The following is an 8,156-nucleotide window of genomic DNA, read 5'->3' on the forward strand; positions in this document are numbered from 1 at the left end:
CAGTGCCATTGTAACATCAAACGGTCCCTAAATGAACTGTTGTATGACCTGTAATTGGTAGCTCTAGTTCAGGGGGACTCTAACCTTGAAAGCTTTATGACTGGTGGACTTCAACTCCCAGAATTCCTCAGCCAGTTTGGCTGGCTGAGGAAATTGGGGAGTTGAAGTCCACAAGTCTTAAAGTTGCCAAGGTCGGAGACCCCAGCTCTAATTCATCCATAGCCTTCTTCTGCTCCATTCTTTCTCTGCCAGTGGTCAAGCATCCGAATGTAAATCATGTAGCCCTAGGGATGCTGCAACAGTTGTGTGAAAAATGGTCATAAGCCACTTTTTTCAGCGCTCTTGTAACTTCGAAAGGTCACTAAATGAGCTGTTGTAAAGTCGAAGACTACCTGTATCTGGTTTGTCTCTCTCTCTGTAAACTCCAAACAACCTTATGACTTTTTTCCCTCATGAACATCTTAAATTTTATGCCCTTGCTTTCGTCAGACCTCATTTAAATAGACATACATGTAACATGTTTGACTACATGTAACTGGTTTCCTAGGCAAAGAAGGTACTTTTGTCCTGTGCAATCAACTGTTCTCTTGAGTTTTATTTAATATGTTAACTGTAAAACAGAATGCAAACTGAGAATCAAGGTTCTCTCTTTGAGTGAGGGGAATCTTTTTTAATCAGAGTGCTTTGAATAAATCGTAATGAAATGATTTTCCTGTCTCGATCTGTTTCACTGGAAAATATGCATACCAGGGCATGAGGCTAGGAAGTCATATTTGGCCTTCAGCGGCCTCCAAAAATCAAGAACAGCTGTTGTTGGGTGTTGATGTTCACTGGCATGTCACCCAAAATGTTGCACACACGTCATAGGTTCATCATTACGGGCATAAGTTTACAAGAATTAGAACAAACATTGAGTGAAGTAAAGGAGAAATATGGAACAGACTGAAGTTTAAATAACAATAGATGCATATACAATATGCAGTATATACATCTCTACATATCAATTGTATACAGGTACTCTCTTTCTCTTTCTGAAAATAAATTCAATTCTATTTTGTATGATTTTCTGTTAACCTATCACAAATATAAACACTGAGAATAATGATAATAATAAAGATTGGATCCACCCTGCACTGTAACGAAGTTACTGGGTTTAACTGGACTTTTCCTAAGTAACATGGGATAACTAGATTTACTGAACGTCCAGCAAAAGGAGAATATGTCTTCCATTTTGCCTCCATGTCCTCCATCCAGCCGGCATAAATTTAAAATTAAATGTTAGCTCTTTTAGTGTTTTGCTTTTTTAAAATTTTGGAACTATTTTCACAGTTGTAGTCATTCAAACGTTCATGTTTGGTGTCCTTCTAAATTATCTACTGCTTTCTTTCTTTCTGTTGTCCATTGACAGATTTGGCACCCTAGATTTACAGGTACTTTGACTTACAGCCTGTCTCTTGATGGCCATTCAAAATTATGAGAGACCCCAAAAGCTACTTATGCCCCATTTTCAAAGTTACGATGCCCACACAGACACCTACATGTGTGATCACATTTTGGGTGCTTGCAACAAGTTCCCCTTTACAGCCATTTACACTCATGTCCTGCAGTCACGTCGCCACGATTTGTAACGTTTTTTATGGGTTTCTGGCAAAAATGCCCATTGGGGAAAATTGATTTGCTTAACAACTGTGGTATTTGCTTAACAAATGCCGCAAAAGTTATCAAAAAAATCTGGTTGTCATGTGATGGCTTCACTTATAACTGCAATAACTTACAACTGTAATTCCAGGCTCAATTACAGTCATAAGTCAAGGACTACTTATATTTAATTTATTTCCTTCAATCCAACCCTTTTAAATCTAAAATGTGATCAGTTGCGAGTCAGAGGTAGCTTGTAAGCAGTCTGGCAGATAAGTGTCTGCTGCCAGGTTTGGGGTGTGTGTGCTAGGGGTTGCACAAGTACGCAAGGGAGGTGTGGCCTTATGGCTCAGGGAGGGTTCACAGGGGTGTGCAAGCAGCTGCCCTGATGTAAGCACAGAGGGTCTGGGGCAGGGGTAGGCAACCTTGGCTCTTTTATGACTCGTGGACTTCAACTCCCAGAATTCCTGAGCCAGCCATGAAGTCCACGAGTCATAAAAGAGCCAAGGTTGCCTACCCCTGGTCTGGGGGAAGGTATGTGGATAGGGAAGATTTATTGCAGCGATCTGCAGCCTTTCCCTGCTGGCTTCCCCATTTACTTTCTGGAGAAGACAGCTGGGAAATGACAGTCACCTGATCATGGGGCACCGCAACCAATAGTGTGAGCCAGTTGCCAAGTGCCCAGATTGCATTCCCACGACCACTGGGGTGTTGGGATGGCTGGAACTCTGAGGACCAGTCATAACCATCTATCATTTGGCAATCTCCTAACTTCAAATGGTCACTGAATGACCATTTGTTGCTGAGCCAAAGGTGATTTGATGGTGACTAGCATGGAAAGAGATCTTTAAGTTATACCTTCAATTATATATTTCTGTATTTGCATGAATTAAGGCTAATCATTTTTCCCATGCTAGCCGTACACTCCTAAATGAGATCAGTGAGAACCTTGAATCAATTCTCCATCCCTTCATCTATCTATCTATCTATCTATCTATCTATCTATCTATCTATCTATCTATCTATCATCTATCTATCTACCTACCTACCTACCTATCTATCTGTCAAATGTTGCTATATGGTATGTTCAGTTTATAGTTTCAGGTATCTTGAAATCACCCTTTCATGGAACCTCAATTTTTTTCCCTTCCATACACACACACACACACACACACACTTTTCCGTTTACTCTCGTCACCAATATTCTGGGGCTAGAGAGCTTATTGAATTATTCGTGGACCTCTGCTAACCCAGGGTTTATTCAAGCCTGTTAATACCGAACTTTCTTTCTGCATTTGGATGGTGCCACTCTGCAAAAGGTTACCCACCACAAATTAGATGCTAGCGGTGGTGGTTTTATATAGCTGCTTTGCCTTTTTACAGTAGCCGTAACATAACAAACTAAAACACTAAGATAACATAAATAAGATGTTAAAAGTAAAAATCAAGCACTTTTATTAAAGAAAAGCCTGGAACAATGCACAACAAAACAGAATAAATACCTCTGCGGCTTCTTTTCTCTTTTTAAATTCTGGTAGCCAAAACTGTTACAGCGAAAAGGGCAAGGCAAAATAAAAAGAGGATGAAATTAAAAAGTAAAAATTCTTCTCCAAGGAGAAACTTTTTTTAGCGGGTGGAGGGGGGGGGACAGGCACTCTCCCTTACATCCTGTGTTACACATGAGCATTAAGACACATATACAGTATTTGCAACTACAAATAAAGGAACAGGAAAAAGGAAAGATCTGGGAAAGAGGAAAAACAGCAGCTGACATTTGGTGAAAAGATACAATGAACTTTCAAGATGACTGCAAGGCAGAAATACCCCTGTTTTTCTTTTTTTATTTCTCTTTCATCTTTGCACTATTGTTCGATTCAATTCAACCTAAAAATCTAGGCCACCAATTTTACTAAAGTTGCTGGAAGGAAGAACCTCTCTTTTCTTCTTAACGTACAAACATATTTAAATCCAAACACACATGTAATACTGAACTTAAGAATAAGAACAAGTTCCTGAATTTAGAGTTTGGGTACTTAGTATTAGATGCAAAAGCTAGATGTTATGTAGCAAGAAACCTGTATTGGATTGGCTAGGGAAATCAAGAAGCCTGCATTAGATAGTTAGTTTGGTCCAGTGGTTAAGCTACCAGGATAGAAACTGGGAGGCTGTGAGTTTTAGTTCTGCCTTAAACCTGAAAAACCAGCTGAGTGACTTTGGACTAGTCACTGTCTCTCAGCCCAACCCACCTCACAGGGTTGTTGTGAAGCAGGAAACAGGAGGAGGAAGGAGTATTAGGTATGTTTTCCCCTTTGAGTTATTTATAAAAATAACAAAAGGCAGGATAACAAAAACTAAGAAATAAAATACAGTACAAATCCACCGTCTTCGAGATGAGTTATTCACTAATCCAGCTAAATCACTTTCCCCTAATTTGATGCTTTATAAGTATACATTGGACTATCATTGTCATATGATACAAATTTCTGAACTGGGACAACTGGATCAGATGTTAGAAAATGTAAGACATTAGTCTAATAATATTCTGTATTTATGTAGGAATGGAGAATGGAAGAGAACGGAGAAGGATTGTCTCAACATCTTTTTTTACATCGTGGTGACCAAAACTGGGTGCAGTATTCCAAGTGTGGGATTGTAAAGGCATTGTAAAGTGGTATTAACACTTCACGTGATCTTGATTCTATCCCTCTGTTAATGCAGCCTAGCACTGTGTTGGCTTTTTTGGCAGCTGCAGCACACTGCTGGCTCATATTTAAGTGATTGTCCACTAGGACTCCGAGATCCCTCTCACAGTTGCTACTGTTGAGCAAGGTACCCCCTATACTATACCTGTGCATTTGGTTTTTCCTGCCTAAATGTAGAACCTTACTTTTTTCACCATTGAATTTCATTTTGTTAGATAGCACCCAGTGTTCAAGATCCTCCTGTATCTTGTTACTGGAGAACAGTAACAAGAGAGAACCAGCTCCATTAAATGTTGTCTTTCCCCGGAAGTTGGGGTTTGGTTCAAAATTTAATTATATTTGGAAGAGACCAAAGGAAATCAAGAAGAGTTAAGCTTATCCCCATATCTGAAATGATATAGATTGATAATGCTCTTGCTTAATCTTATTTCTGCCACTTTTGGAATAACGAACCTGAATCACGTGTTTTTGGAAATCAGAGGCAGGGGTTGTTTTAAAAAACTAGACATTAATTTAATTATTTTATGAAATACCTTAAGGTGGTCCTCCAGCAGACTCTGGGCAGCTCATAAAATATGAATTTCACATGAATTTCATTTCAATTTAAAATCAAGTTACTACAACTGAAAATGTAGCGGATACCCCAGAAAACATGCAATTATGATTGATTACATTGTCTCACTGTTCGGAATGCAATTCATGAATTGTAATATTAATTCATGTGGTCTCAGTCACCATATTTGGTACCAAACCTGGGAGATGAGTTGGGCTTGAGAGAATGAGTGACTGAACTAACGTTACTCAGCTGGCTTTCATGTCTTAGGTGGGACTAGAACTCACAGTCTCTAAACTGGTGAGTTCTCACAGTTTCTAAACTGGTGCCTTAATCCACTAGACTAGACCAATGGTTCTCAACCTTTTCTTCAATCAATCAAAATAGAGCTGGAAGGGACCCTGGAGATATTCCAGTCCATTCACCCTGCTCTAGCAGGAGACCCTATACAATTTGAGACAAATGGCTGTCCAGTCTCTTCTTAAAAACCTCCAGCGATGGAACTTCCACAATTTCTGGAGGCAAGCTGTTCCACTGGTTAATGGTCCTCACTGTTAGGAAGTTTCTTCTTAATTCCAGGTTGCTTCTCTCCTTGGTTAGTTTCCATTCCTTGATTCTTGTCTTGCCTTCTAGTGCTTTGGAAAATAAGTTGACCCCCTCCTTTTTGTGGCAGCACCATGGATTCCCTTTCAATATTTTTTGTGGCCACAGACCATAGCCACGGACCACCAAGATGTAACTCAAGATTTAAATCATAAAATGTCTTCAAGCCTTCAGGGAGCCCCTGTGACATTGTGCTCCCCCCCAGGGGGGTCCACGGAGTACAGGTGGAGAACCACCGCACTAGACCAAACATGTACAGGGGGGAACTGATTTTCTTCAGCGAGTTACAGGAGTGGAACTGAAATCCTGAAGATTGACCTTCCAACTCTTACTTATGCTTAGGTAAAGGTAAAGGTTCCCCCGCATATGCGTGCTAGTCGTTTCCGACTCTAGGGGCTGGTGCTCATCTCTGTTTCAAAGCCAAAGAGCCAGCACTTGTCCGAGGACGTCTCCGTGGTCATGTGGCTGGCATGACTAGACGCCAAAGGCGCATGGAACTCTGTTACCTTCCCACGGGAGTGGTCCCTATTTTTCTACTTGCATTTTTACGTGCTTTCGAACTGCTAGGTTGGCAGAAGCTGGGATGAGTAACAGGCGCTCACTCTGCTATGCGGCACTCGAGATTCGACCCGCCAAACTGCCGACCAACTGTCCTAACCCACTGAGCCACCGCGTCCCTTTACTTATGCTTACCTCTCTTCTATTAGCTTCCCAGCTTCTTTACAATCTGTGTTATCCCCAAGATCTTCACCCCACGTGAGTGTCTTGGGAACACAGCTGCTATTACCAGTCTTCCCCCACGCAGGCAGGACCACTGTACAGGTTAGGGTTAGGGTTGACTTACAACCACGGTTGGGACCAGAATTTCCATAGCTAAGCAAGATGGCGGCTAAGTGAATCACGCAGTTCTTAAATGCATCTGGCTTCCCCCACTGAGTTTACTTGTCGGAAGCCAACTGGGAAGATCACCTATGCCAGGGGTGTCAAACTCAATTTCATTGAGGGCCGCATCAGCATTGCGGTTGCCCTCAGGGGGCCGGGTGGGTATGGTCTGGGTGGGCGTGGCCTACTGGGTGGGCGTGGCTAGAGTGCGTATGGCCTGCTGGGTGGGCGTGGCCAGCTCTACATCGTTGGCATCAAGGGTGCCTATGGGGGCCTGGGCAGGAGTGGGACAGATCTGAGGGTCTCTGGCAGAAGAAGGGTCTCTGGGCCAGGGCCAAGGCAGTGGGGGCCGTTCCCTCACTCTTTCCAGGATGGCTTTGCGGGCCACATGAAACCACTTCGCGGGCCGGATCTGGCCCCCGGGCCTTGTGTTTGACATGTCTGACCTATGCAATCACATGACCCCAGGATGCCACAACTCTTGTATATATACGCTAGTTGCCAAGCACTCAGATTTTGATCACATGATGGTAGGGATTCTGCAATGGTCACAAGTGTGAGGACTGGTTGTAAGTCACTTTTGTCAACACCATCATGACTTCAAGAAGTCACTAAACAAATGGTTGTAAGTCAAGGACTATCTGTGCTACAGCTAGCTAATATGCCGTGCTTTCTAAACAATACCTGTTGAAGGCTCCCACATTATGGGAAATTTTTTAAAAAATAGCACCAATCAGAGGCAAGATGCTTTTGTCTTAATGTGTTGCAATACTCACCTTGCAAGGGATAGCCATGGAAATCTACATAGCTTCTGGCTTGGGGGCCCAACGAGGCATCAGATCTGGGGAGGGGGGATTGCCAAAGCATAGGGCTCCAATCTATGAGCCAGTTGGACAAATATTAATCAGACTTTATGAGCAGTGGAAATAAGAAATATAAGTTGAAAATAGGAGGAAAAATAAATATTGTGCACATTTGCTGTCGAGTTATTTATAAAAACAATAAAAGGGGGATACATATCTAATAAATATTGTGTTTGCTATGGTACTTATCTTCTAGGGCTGCTTTCAGAAACTGTTATAACACTGTCCTCATGCTCTTTCACTCACACCAAGTAAGTAGGATTTCCAAAATGTGATGAACTCCAATGCTCTCCTGCTTGAGCAGGGGGTTGGACGCGAAGACCTCCAGAATCCCTTCCAACTCTGTTACAGGTAGTCCTCGACTTACGACCACAATTGAGCCCCACATTTCTCTTGCTAAGTGAGAAATCTGTTAAGTGAGTTTTGCCCCATCTTACGACTTTTCTTGCCACAGCTGTCAAGTGACTTGCTGCGGTTGTTAAATTAGTAACCATTAGTAACGGTTAAGTGAATCGGATCTTCCCATTTCCCATTTGCTTGTCAGAAGGTTGGAAAAGAGGACCACGCGACGCGTCATCCATGCAAGTCAGCTGTCAGAACATCCGAAGGTAAATCGTGTGACCACAGGGATGCGGATGTCATCCATGTGAAAAATGGTCACGGGTCACTTTTTTTCCCCCAGTGCTGTTGTAACCGGTCACTAAGCGAACTGCTGTAAGTCGAGGACTCCCTGTATTCTGAAGCTAGTAAAGGTAAAGGTTCCCCCTCTCCGTTTCAAAGCCGAAGAGCCAGCGCTTGTCCGAGGACGTCTCCGTGGCCGGCACGACTAGAGCCAAAGGCACACAGAACGCTGTTACGCGGCACTCGGGATTCGACCCGCCAAACTGCCGACCTTCTGATCAACAAGCTCAGCCT

This window comes from Vipera berus (genome assembly GCF_964194415.1).
Source record: "Vipera berus genome assembly, chromosome: W".
In the NCBI taxonomy this organism is placed as follows: Eukaryota; Metazoa; Chordata; class Lepidosauria; order Squamata; family Viperidae; genus Vipera; species Vipera berus.